At 30.4% G+C, this 12,703-nt stretch overlaps 1 pseudogene; it reads right to left on the bottom strand.

Annotated features, from left to right (window-relative positions):
* Positions 1-1,472: 1,472 nt before the first annotated feature.
* LOC123219700 lies at positions 1,473-3,186 on the bottom strand (annotated as a pseudogene).
* Positions 3,187-12,703: the final 9,517 nt, after the last annotated feature.

The following is a 12,703-nucleotide window of genomic DNA, read 5'->3' as shown; positions in this document are numbered from 1 at the left end:
GACTTGGTTCCTATTTCTAGAAATCGATTAATTCCAGTTCTAGTTCTTTGTTTTTTTATTAAGATACTCAAACCTACTCTTTTGTACAAATTAGGTTTGTGTCGTATTGCTTTCTATTGTTTAAGATGTGATTTGTGGGTGAACCATGTTAGGATTTTGAATGATTTTTTGTTGCTTTTAGTTTTCTTTCTAAATTAGGGTTGATGCATGCAATACGACAAGTTGACGCAAGCATGTTGATAAAATTAGGAGTTATATCCCAACCAACATGGCCTAAATGATGTATTGTTTCATGTAGTGTGTACAGATAATAACACCAATGAGTGGTGTGTCATCATATCAGGTCAATTCAACCCATATGACATCTCTACCTCACACACCACATTTTAAAGCTGACTTTCTCAATGAATCTTTAGAATTTACTATATAGAAATGAGAAATGTGAAAAAAGATTCAGCATAGTGTCTCAGAATATGTATTTATGTCCATACAAATCGAATCACAAACAAGTATTATAACTCAAGATATGTTAACAACAGGAAGATGCAGAAGTAATGACAACAAACCAACAATTATTTATTTCTTACTGCAATAATCAAATTCATCACACAGCGAATGAAATGCCAGAAGAAATATGCACAAAGATTCCTGAAGAAAGCTCAATTAAGAATGAGTGAGGTTATCGTACGTAAGCTCAAGTATCAGATTCAAACTGTGTTACAAATGCTTATTGTTCTTCTAATTTAATCCAGCAGCCAAGAAAGTTGTTCAATAATTCATTTGGCAATATTAAATGTTTTTCTATTGACTTCAAACAACTCTGTTCCGTAAAGCATTAGAATAAGTTTAGGAGGTAAGAGTTTAGGTGCATGAATGTTTGTATCATTCACTAGAGGTTTTCACCTAATCCTTTAAGGAATCTAATCACCTTTGTCAACTTAAGTTGAACTTTCAACCAAACACTTAGTTTACTAAATTACCTCTTATTTTCCTTAGATTTGTTTGGGTCAAGATTATCAACCCGAGTATTTAACTTAAGCGTAGATTCAAACCAAGCTAGTCGACTTACGATTTGGCTCACATGAGTCAAACTCGAGCTAAAGGACTTTCATCTAGTTGAGTTCTAGCTCAGCTTGGAATTGACACTTGTGTCGGATCTCGCCTCACCAACGATTTGTTTTTTCTTCTCCAATGATTTTTCTCCTTCTTTGGCATTAATGTTCACCTTTTCTAGCATTATTATTCACCAAATCAAGCAAATTGAGCTCAAGCTCAAATTAACCATTCTAGATTCGAGCCAAACTCGAACTGGCCATTGTTTGGGTTTGGTTCAGCTCAGCTCAAATTCACTTTTAATCTATTTATTGAGAACACAGCTCAAAATGTGGTTTGCCTAGATGGATGTGCAATACCTCAATTTGAGGAAAAACATTACTTTGGTGACCAGAAGAGAAGAAGTCATTCCCCAGTAATCACAACTTCAAGGTTTGTGGATGCATTGGAAGATAGGGTTGAGGAACATAACCCTGTTTTTCTCATTTCAGTAAGAAGATTCTTCAGCAATGTATAGATTTGAGCAAACTCAGGGTGGCTTTCATCGGCAGTGACGAATATATGGGTTGTATTGTTAAACTCAATCCAGCTATACCCTAGAACCTTTTCAACTCTTTCTTTCATCATATGTCTTATCTTAAGCACATTTCCCCACTGTCTGACATCAGCATGTATATTTGAAAGCAACACATAGTAGCCAGAGTTTTGCGGGTTCAAATCAGAAAGATGTTTTGAAGCTAATTCAGCTAGCTCAACATTGCCATGGACCCGACATGCTCCAAGCAATATTCCCATACACCTGCATCTGGTGAAAATGGCATACTATTTATAGTTTCAAATGCTTTATCCAAACGACCTACACGCCCAAACAAATCTACCATGCATGCATAATGCTCTAGATGGGCTGGGATACCATATTCTTGGGTCATGCAATGGATACCATATTCCATCATCAACTTGGCTAGCATGAGCACAGGCAGAGATTATCGCCAGAAAGGTGACATGGTCAGGCTGAATTTTATTTTCCAACATTTCACGGAAAAGAGCAAGAGATTCCTTAAGACATCCATGGCTTCCATAAACAGCAATGATGCTATTCCATGCCATTTCATTCTTCCCCCGCATCATGTCAAACACAGCACAGGAAAAATCCAACTTTCCACATTTAGCATACATGTCTATCAATGCACCCTCAACGAAGAGATCAGAACGGCAAGAACCTTTGATCATGAAACCATGAATTTCTTTCCCAAAATGCAGTGCAGGTAAGTTTGCACAAGCAGAAAGAGCAGCTGATCTGCTCACATGGTCATATTTCATTCCTTCCAAACACATTTGACAAAAAACGTCAATAGCCTTCTCTGGTCTGCCATTCTGGGAACAACTTGTGATAATTGAATTCCAACAAATAACATCCTTTTTTAACATTCCTCCAAAAATTTTATGATCAAGATCCAGTCCTCCCCACTTTGCATACATGTCTGCAATTGCACTTCCTACTGGGCATTTCCTATCAAGCCCGTTCTTCAGGATGTTACCATGTAATTCCTTTCCCAATTTCAGAGCAGCCAAACCAGCTATTGCTGGTAATATACTTGCTAGGGTTACAGCATTTGGACTCTTTTTTTCATGAATTAAAAACCTAAATTTCTTTAAGTACAAAGCTAGAAAGCATTGCTGTGCACATTGCAACATCACTTGTGGAGCTCAGGTTAAAAATCTTGCATGCCATTCTCACATCGCTGCACTTAAGTATAAATCAATAAGTGCACTCTTCAAGAAAGCATCCAAACGCACACCATGCTCCACGTCAAGAGTTGCTATAAAAACTTGAACTACAATTAAGATTGATTCTAACTCTGCTATTTACAATAAAAAAGATGGCCACCTTCAAAATCCTTGACTTTGTTAGGAGGACCTGTCTCTGCTACTATCGTAACCAACTTCGGGACAAATCAGTAAATACACCTGTTGCCACAACAATCTTTTACATGAAAAAGAACTAAAATAACTTGTAGAACATACTATTTACAGCTTTCTTTCCTCTTTTATGGCATCCGGTGCTTCTACTTCAGACAATTGTCGCTTATGTTCCTGTTCCAACTCTTCAAGTTCACTTTGAAGTCGTGTCATCTGCATAAACTTGAATAATAATGTTAATTAGTTCACATAAAATTGTTCAAATATTTTTTGCTTGCTTTAGTGCAATGGATGTGCGTGCACAATATGATTATTAATGTCAAATGGTGTATAAACCTTGTGGTTAAGTTCTTCAATCCTCTTATCATATCCCAAGCAGCTGAAACAATGAAGTGTTCCACATAAATATTTGAAATGATAAATGAGGAAAAACAACCGGTAAGCATGATTCCTCATAAGAATTGAGTTTTGAGGGATGTGAACGGCAAGGGATTTCAATAGACAGCATGATGCCTAACAAGGATTAAGTTTTGACTAATGTGGGTAGCCACTATAAACACTAAGTTTGGCTGTCATTATTCAGGGAGCAATTACCGTATAATCATGGTACGAAAGTGCCAATCTTCCATATGATGAAAAAGCAAATATAGAAAGAGGAAAAATGTATCCAACATTTAATTCTGGAAAATGTAATCTATCATACTCACACATTAACAGGATTTTATTTCAAGGAAGAACTAAAGATAATTTAATCTAGTTTCTGTACCATATTCTATAAAGCAAAAAAGACAAGATGTCCAAACTCGAACATGAAACTAATATAAGTATGTTAATCTAGGAATGTGGGCAAGTGTCAAAGAATTATGAGTTGGGTTATAACGTGAATGAAATATTATTGACGAAATATTGTACAATTTATAGTACTTATAATATAATCTGAAAAAAAAATTAATCCTACAAAATAAGAAAAATAATATACACAAAATTGAATCAAATTAGATAAATCAAAATCAAATCAAATTAGAATCATACCAAATGGGAAAATATATGAATCAGATTCAATAAGAGTCAGACCAAATAGGAAAAATAAATGTTTTATATAACACTCTCCCACAATTGCAGCGGAAGCTCACGGAGCCACAATAAAAGACACAAAGGAAAGCACTTACGAGACAAACCTTCGGTAAATATATCTGTAAGCTGAGAGATTATAGGAAAATGTCGAAGTAGAATAGCCCTACAAGCATCCAACTCATAAATAAAATGTAGATTGTTGTCAATATGCCAAGTGTGAGCATGAAACAAATGATTGATAATCATGTGCAGAGTAGACTAATTATTACAAAGCATAAATGGAGATGTGTAGAGGAATCTTGAGCTCTCGTAAAAGGTAACTAAACCACCGAACATCAACAATCACATGTGTGAGGGCATGATATTCCAACTCTACACTAGAGCAAAACATATATTTATGATGGTTACAATATTATTATAATTCGAAATTAAAATTCAAGTTTTAACTTTTTAAATAGTTATATTAAAGATGTTTAAGATTAATAAGGTAGTAAACTATGTATTTTCATTGTGGATAGATAACATAAAAAGGATACCAAATAGCAAAACATGTTCTCTAATTGAGGAATATCTATCTGCATATTAAAATACGAGCTTTCAGTTATGTCAATGGCTACTTCTCTAGGAGATGTATGGTGAATAGGAAGAAAAATTTAAGAGTACGACAGGAGAGTGAGTTATAGTTGATTGTTACTTAGATAGGTTTGTTCCGTTTGAAATGGCAATGCAAAGGCTAGCTTCTAAGGGCAAGCCAAGTCACAGTTGAGGATTTGAGGGATCAATGATAGATTTACTTGACTTCAAGTTAAGGGTTGTTTTTATAAAATAAACCAAATTTGAATCATAGTAGACTTTGATTCGATTTAAATTGAATTTAAAATTAGATTATTTTTAAACCAAATTCAAGTCTCAAAGTGTCATTTTAAACTTGATATAAAGCTGATATTTTTATATTTGAGTCAATTTCAAATCAGATTTTATTTAGATTCAATTGGATTAAATCCAATCCTATGTCAAACCCATGTATGCATAACATATTTTTTTATGGTATTAATTTGAAAATTTTGAATTGTCAAAATTGTTGTTTCCGTGAATTTACAAATATGGCTCCTGGAAAATGATAGAAAAATTAAAGCAGAGAAAAGAGCACCACTTACAAAAAAATAAAAGCTCGGCCCATTCTTCAGCCCATTAGCTTATTCCTCATTCTCTAATTATACAATTATCTGTTCAAAAGATGAATTTTACAATAATGCTTTAAGTACAAATTGTAAATAATAAATTAATGTGAATGCTCCATTAGATAATTCTTTAAAACGCAGATGAACTATAATTTCCAGCCACATTTTCCATTGCGGTTGTTTCTTGGCTCTCATTAATTCTTTCCATGGCATTGTTCGACAAAAGCGGCACCCTATTGCGTACTTTTCTTGTACCACTGTCTCTTAGTTTATCATCTATTCAGTCAATTGGATAAATTTTAGACATTAGATTGTCTATGGAGAAATCATTGCCTATATCTAACACATCCAATGAATTCACAAGTTTCCATAAACTTTGGAGACGGTTGATAAGGAATTTGTATCCAATAGTCTTTCCTATTAATTTGATAATGAGAGAATGTCTCCATGGTTTGTGCATGGCCATTCCTCCCTAGAAGAAGAATGGTAGGGCAAATTCTCTCCTCTGTTGAAATCTTGGAGTTCTTTCTCACTATTGTTATTTGAGACGACATGATCATTCTCTCTATCTCCCAAGTCTCCAACCAAGTCACCCTCACAGCAAAGATCTTCATCCATTTCCACTAAACTAACGTTATCTTTTCTGTTCTAACCATTTTGCAAAAATCTCCACAAAGAATTGTCTCAAGGGCAAAATACCATCAAAATTTACCTTTTTTGTGCTTCAAGAACTAGACTCATTGGAATCAACCACTCTTGATTGGTTGACACATACTAATATATCATCTCTCATTACTAGCACTAATTTCAAATTTGGCGACTCCATCTATGCACACATTTTGTTAGTACACATGTCATCATGTGATTGGATATTATTTTATTTTTAATTCAAAATCATATAATTACATGATAACATATCATCTGTATATGTAATTGTATATTTAAAAATGTATACACATAGTTTTATTGTTTTGTAAAATAAATTTAGTTCGAATTATGTTATAGTTTGATTCAATTTAAATTGAATTTAAAATTAAATTATTTTCAACAAAATTTAATTTTCAAATTGTCGGTTTTAAATTGATATTACACTGATTCTTTTAAAATTGAGTCAATCTCAAATTAGAGTTTGTCCAAACTCAATCAAATTTAATCCAACCCTATCTTAAAACCCTATACCCATGATACATTTTTGAAATATGTAACAATATTTTTGATAATATTAATTTGAAATTTATAAATTTTGAATATTCAAAATTGTTGTTTCCGTGAATTTACAAATATAACCCTAGGAAAATGATAGAAAAATCAAAGTTTGATTAAAATGCAGAAGACATGGTTGAGAGGAAGTAGACAAAGAAAACTTTTGCCCTAATAAGGGAAAGGGACACCACTGAGAAAGAAGGCTCAGCGCATTATTGAGTCCATTAGTTTATTCCTCCTCTAATTATAGAATACAATTATCTGCTTAAAAGACACTTTTTACGACAATATTTTATATATAAACTATAAATTTTAAACTAATATTTTATTATAAGGTTAATTAAAATTAAATTTAATTAAAGTAAATGTCTAGATTATCCAGTTACATCATAAAATGTTTTGTAAAGATATGTTAGTACCCACTAGAAATGTTAAAAAAAAAAAAAACTGAAATTATCAAGCTTGTGCACAAACAAAACCCTAAATTTTTATTTTCTAACTTTAAATATCACCGGTAATTAATACATATATAAATTACATAATTTAAATTAATTTTTTTGAAAATTTTGGAATTCTAACTATAATTTTTTAGTTAAACTTGAACTAAATTTAATTTAATTGTTTATATTTCAAACTCAAGTTAAAAACTTTTCAATTCATTGAACTCAAACTTTGCTTTAATATCTTAGAATCAAACTTTAACCAAATATTATTTAAATTAACTCAACTCGATTTCATCACATATGGTTACTCTAAAATAAGATAGTTTATTACTATAAGTCATCACAAAAGAGCATATGTATTTTTTTATTTTTTTATTCAATAAACATAGTTTTTATATTTTGAAACAATATAATTATGCATACCTATTTTTGAGTATCTAATTAGATATATAGATGATATATTATTATATAATTGAATATTATCTAATCTCATAATAACACATTATATACTAAAAAATGTATGTACATAGCATTAATATTCATTTCAAAAACATTATTGAAACAAATAAACATAATTTCCATGTTGATTGCTCATAAATTCAGGACTTATTTGAAGGCTTTTCATTACAATCCATTCTCCTGACTGAATAACTAATTGAATATATTTGTACAATATTCTTATTGAAGCACACGATCAAAACAAAAAAAAAAAATTTGGGCACCTGCATCAGGAGTCTGTCTGGCTATCATTTTAGGAGCTCTGGTGTGAGTCCTAAAAAATTTCTTACAGGATGATATTAGATATGCAATACTGTTGAGTCTATTCTAGTTAGGGTTGTATTCAAACTGAATCGAGCTTGAACAAAATGAAGCTCGTTTTTAAGTGGGTTTGGCTTGTTTTCAGCTTGGGCTCATTGAGTATAGGGAAACATCAATTCGTGTTAAACTCGTTTAGCGATTTAAGAGTTTATGATCGGCTTACACCTAGCTTTGGTTCGTGTGAACAAGTCGAACTTGGCTCGGCTTCGCACAAGATGTTCTGCTTAGCTCTCTTAAATGATGTCGGTCCTTTTAATTTTTTTTAATAATGTGAGTCAAGCATGACCTCTATTCAGGTTCGAATTTGGGTTCATTTTCTCTACTACTCCCTAGCTCATATTCGTTTACCTCATGTTCGTACTCGGACTTATTTGAACAAAACTTATTTCAAGCTTAAAAACTCGCTTCGAATCCAATCCTAATTCTGGTGATTTGGATATTCTCCTCATGTATTAAGTGAACAAGAGTATCATCCTCAAAACCTTGAGAATCTTCCTTGAATAAATTCAACTATGCACTCTTGGAAAACTTTGACAGATCACAAATTGGATGATTGGTTATACAAGAAAGAGCAGAAATGTAGTCTGCTTTCTCGAGAGAGATGCAAAACCTTTCTTTGATAAGAGGAGGTGGGGGTTACGGTTCGCCTGCGCAAGGTGTTCCAAGTTGTTTCCCGTAGCTCTACCTACCAACAAAAATAGCAAGAACAATGATTTCATTGCTTCTATTTGAGGCCGAAAAGGAAAAAATAAAAAAGCAGAAAACCCACAATCCAGAATAAAGAAATTTTTTGAATTGTATTATGGTTTCAAATTTCAGCAACACTGACCCAGAAGTGAGTGAAAATGATGGAATATTAGAATTTTCAAAGAGAAGGAATGAGTTCGAGTCTTTATCATGATTAGTAAAACTCTAATTTAATTAGTCTGGTAGTTGTAGGTCAAACTATTGTGTTTCAAGATTTATCTATTCAACCTACCCGATAGGAAAAAATCAATAACACTAAATGTTATCATGACAATCATATCACAAAGTTGGAGATATTCGTCTTAATCAATGTTTTCAAAACTGGATTGAATCAATTAGTTCAACCTAAAATCGACCCACAGTTCAATCTGATTTTTACTAAAACTTGGTTTGATATAAAACCTGATCAAACCTGGTGAGCCGATCAACGTTGACAGAATCAAGTTTAACAAAGTCTTATTACCCAAACTCTAAATTTTAATTTCTATTATATTTTTTGAGGGTTTTTTTTTTTTTTTTTTGCTTTTAATGAATTGAAATTTATGTTTTAAAGAGTAAATATTCTTTATTATTAATAATAATTGTATAAATTTGCTTTTAATGACTTTATATAGTTTATATTTAAAATATATGTTAAATGTTTGATATTATATAATAAATTTATTATAATTTGATGATAGGTTAAACAAATTAGTTAAACTAATTGAATTATAGATCAGTTAGACAAATAATTTAATGACAGATCTTATTTTAAAAATATTGGCCATAAGAATTATCGCTCGTGTGAGTCAAATTGTGTGTGAAACCCGTCGCAGCAACAAAAATTATCGCTCGAAACGAAATTATTTTGAGAGAAGGAACCATAAGAATACCCTTCCAGCTCCTGAAGCATCCAATATCATTTGGCGATGGCGTTTTGCGTTGAAATGGAATCCCCTGGCGCAGCATTTTTTTTTATTAATTACCTTATCTTATTCAATTTATCAGATAATAAAAAAATTTATTAATTTTTAATTAAAAATAATAATATAACAAACAAATAAAGAATATGCCCCACTTTCATTTTAAATATTAAATCATTATTATTACAATTTTAATTTTATTATAATTATAATTTTATTAATTTTTATGATATGATTAATCTATTTTTAATTAAAATAATAAATAAATATAGAATAATAATAATTAAAATTTCATTAATTAATTTTATAGTTAGACAATATTAAAATATTTAATATATTAATAAAATAAAAATTATAAAAATATATATAAAAGAATAAATACTTTCTTTATATTAGTTTAATTAAATATAAGATTAATTTACATTTAATTATTTTTAAAATAATATAAAATAGTTTCTAAATATTTTCTTATTATAATCAACCTATTACTGTAATTATTGCTTTTTTTTATTGGGAAATCTCATTCAAGTTAGATTAATCATATTGAATATATCAAATCTCAGTTCAATAACTGATTTTATAATCACTGAACTAGATAAATTAAGAGTTTATTATTAGTATATCATAAAAAAAAAAATACTTGAACTTGCAACTTTTTATACGTAGAGATTTCTTTTTTACCACTTAAACTATCTCTAAGAGGCAATTACTATAATTAATAGTATTTTTAAAATTACACCAATTTAACCAAATTGATCGGTTAAACTATGAACTAATCTATAATCAAATTCAATCTATATATAAAAATTATCTTATTTAAAACTGAGTTTGATATAATTATGCGCTAGATTGACCTTACCGTGAAACTATTGGGGCCTGGGGAAATGCATTTTTGAACAAAGTTTTGGAAGGTTACAGTCCAGCAGGCGGCACCTGTAACTTCAAAATTGCTTGTATAGACAGAAGGTTTCTTAACAATTTTCCCCCCGACTTTGATGAAATGATTTGTTCACCCTTGAAGTTTTGAAAAGTTCATTTGCTCGCTCATCATTCACTTCCTTTGATGATAATGGTTTGGTTTATTGTAATTTTTTAATTTGTCATTTTTAAGGAAATAACAAAATTGTATTGAACAATTAATACATATATTAATTTTTAATATATTCTTATTTCATTGAAATTACAAAAATATCTTGAACTAATTTGAAATCTCAATTATATTTAAATTATTTTATATTTATTTTAATTTATTGGAGAAGTTTAAAGAGAGGAGAGTGAAATTCTCTTCAACTCGTAGGCCTAGTGTTGTGGTTTTGTTTACGGTGGCAAGATTGTTCTTTCATAATCATTTCTTCTCCTCTTTAATTGCATGGTACACTGTACAAGTTGATTCAAAACCCCAGCCTCACATTTTTTGACATGGCTCTGTATTAATTAGGTTGGAAGTAATCCGTATTTCCTTTTCCGGAGCTCAATAATCTGGCATTGACTGCCATCTCTTGTGTTTGTTTGTACTACTAATTACTGAATCAAAGATTGGAAAATTAAAAATTAAAAAATTTTTAATTAAATAATATTTTTATTCTTAATTATAATAATAAATTTTAACAAAATAATAAATATTTAGGTTTTTGAAAGTTAATAATAAGAATTTAAGGAATTGTAATATATTCAAACCTTGGGTGGGAATAAATCCTTTGCCGAAAATATATTCATAATTGTTTTGAAAAGGGATGTAATAATCTCTTAAAAAAAGTATTGTAATATATTCAAAGAGACGTATGATGATTAATATAAATATAAAATGTTTTCTTATAAATAAATTGAAGTAATTTTTTTTTCATATTCTTGATTAGTAAACAGAGAATAATAACTTTTGACTGTAGAAATCCAAAAGCTTGATTATCGGCTAAACCCTAGTGGATAAATAGATCAAAATCAGAAAAATGAGATCATTGTAAGCATGAAATTGAAAAGTAAAGAGAGAGAGGAATCGGATACCTTTTCCTTTACATGTTTTTTGGGAAACCAAAATGAAGTAGGTTGGTGGGGTTATAAAGTGAATAAATAAATAAATAAATACAAAAGGCTGTCCAAAATATTGTTCTTGTTCAACTTTTATTTGCACGCCCACTGCAAGCCCAACGACTACACGTCTGTGAAATGTCATATCTACCCCCCACCGCCTGTGGGTGGTGTAGAATTTAACCCTTTGGAATTATGGGTAAAAGTGATTTTACAAAAACAGATAACCAACCGAACAATATTATTTTATTTTTAATTTTAATTTTATATATATTTAAAAATAAATATATGTAATATAATTAAGATAATGGATAACCAGAAAACTAATTTGGATATTTATTTGGATGTTTAAGAAAATTGATTTTTTTATTGGAAGACTGAGTAATGATTTTTTGAAACCGATTAGTGGAACCAATGTACATTTCTTTATGTTCTTCCTCTATTCTATACTATTCCACATTTCCCTTCTTCTATAAGAAGTGACGAAAAAGGTGAAGCAGACCCACTTTGATGCTGAAATAAGGTGAAACAAAAGTTTAGTTTCATGTACTCTGCGTTCAGAAGCTTGGTATCAAAACAAGCATATAATTTAAATAAGACCCAGGTAGGGTTAAGGGGGTTAGCTAGTTCCCCTTATCTTTGGAAGTTTTTAGATATAGACCTTAAATTTTCATTCAATCTCCTTTAAAATTTTAGTTGATCTTCATTGAATTTGAAAATTTTACAGATATAACTCTTAAATTTTATTTGTACCCCTTTAAATTTTATTATTTAACCTTTAAATTTTATTTTTAGGCTAGTCAAAATGAGCTAGAATAATATCTCATGTATAAATATATGAGTACTAACGAATATAAACAAATTAATGAATTATTTTATAATTTTTAGTTAAAAATAAAAAAATAATTAAACCAATTAATTATATACTAATAAATTAACTTGTTTGTACCTGTTAGTATAAATGTTTATATATATAAAAAATATTATTTTTAAAAAAACTGTACAAACTTTTGATAAGGTTGGTAACATTACCGACACCCTAAATAAAGCAAAATTTATTGAAACGTTGTGAGAAAATGTTCGGTTAGTTGGCATTGAATTGACGAGAGGAGAGATGCAATCGACGTAGGCATGGCAGCACTCTTTACCAACCTTTGTGTTGTGAGTAAAATAGTTGGCCTCCATTTTTATTTCATTTCATAGTGTCTGAAAAGAGGGGCCGGACAAGGCAGCCGGTTACACAGTTGAAAATTAAAGCCGACAGAAATTCAAGACGTGGGATAACTAACTTAACTCCACGTGTCATCCACATATTAGGTGAATCAAACCTTATCTC

The sequence above is a fragment of the Mangifera indica genome, chromosome 6 (genome assembly GCF_011075055.1).
Source record: "Mangifera indica cultivar Alphonso chromosome 6, CATAS_Mindica_2.1, whole genome shotgun sequence".
Lineage (NCBI taxonomy): Eukaryota > Viridiplantae > Streptophyta > Magnoliopsida > Sapindales > Anacardiaceae > Mangifera > Mangifera indica.
The sequence above is the reverse complement of the archived record's forward strand: the minus strand, read 5'-3'. Positions and strand labels throughout refer to the sequence as shown.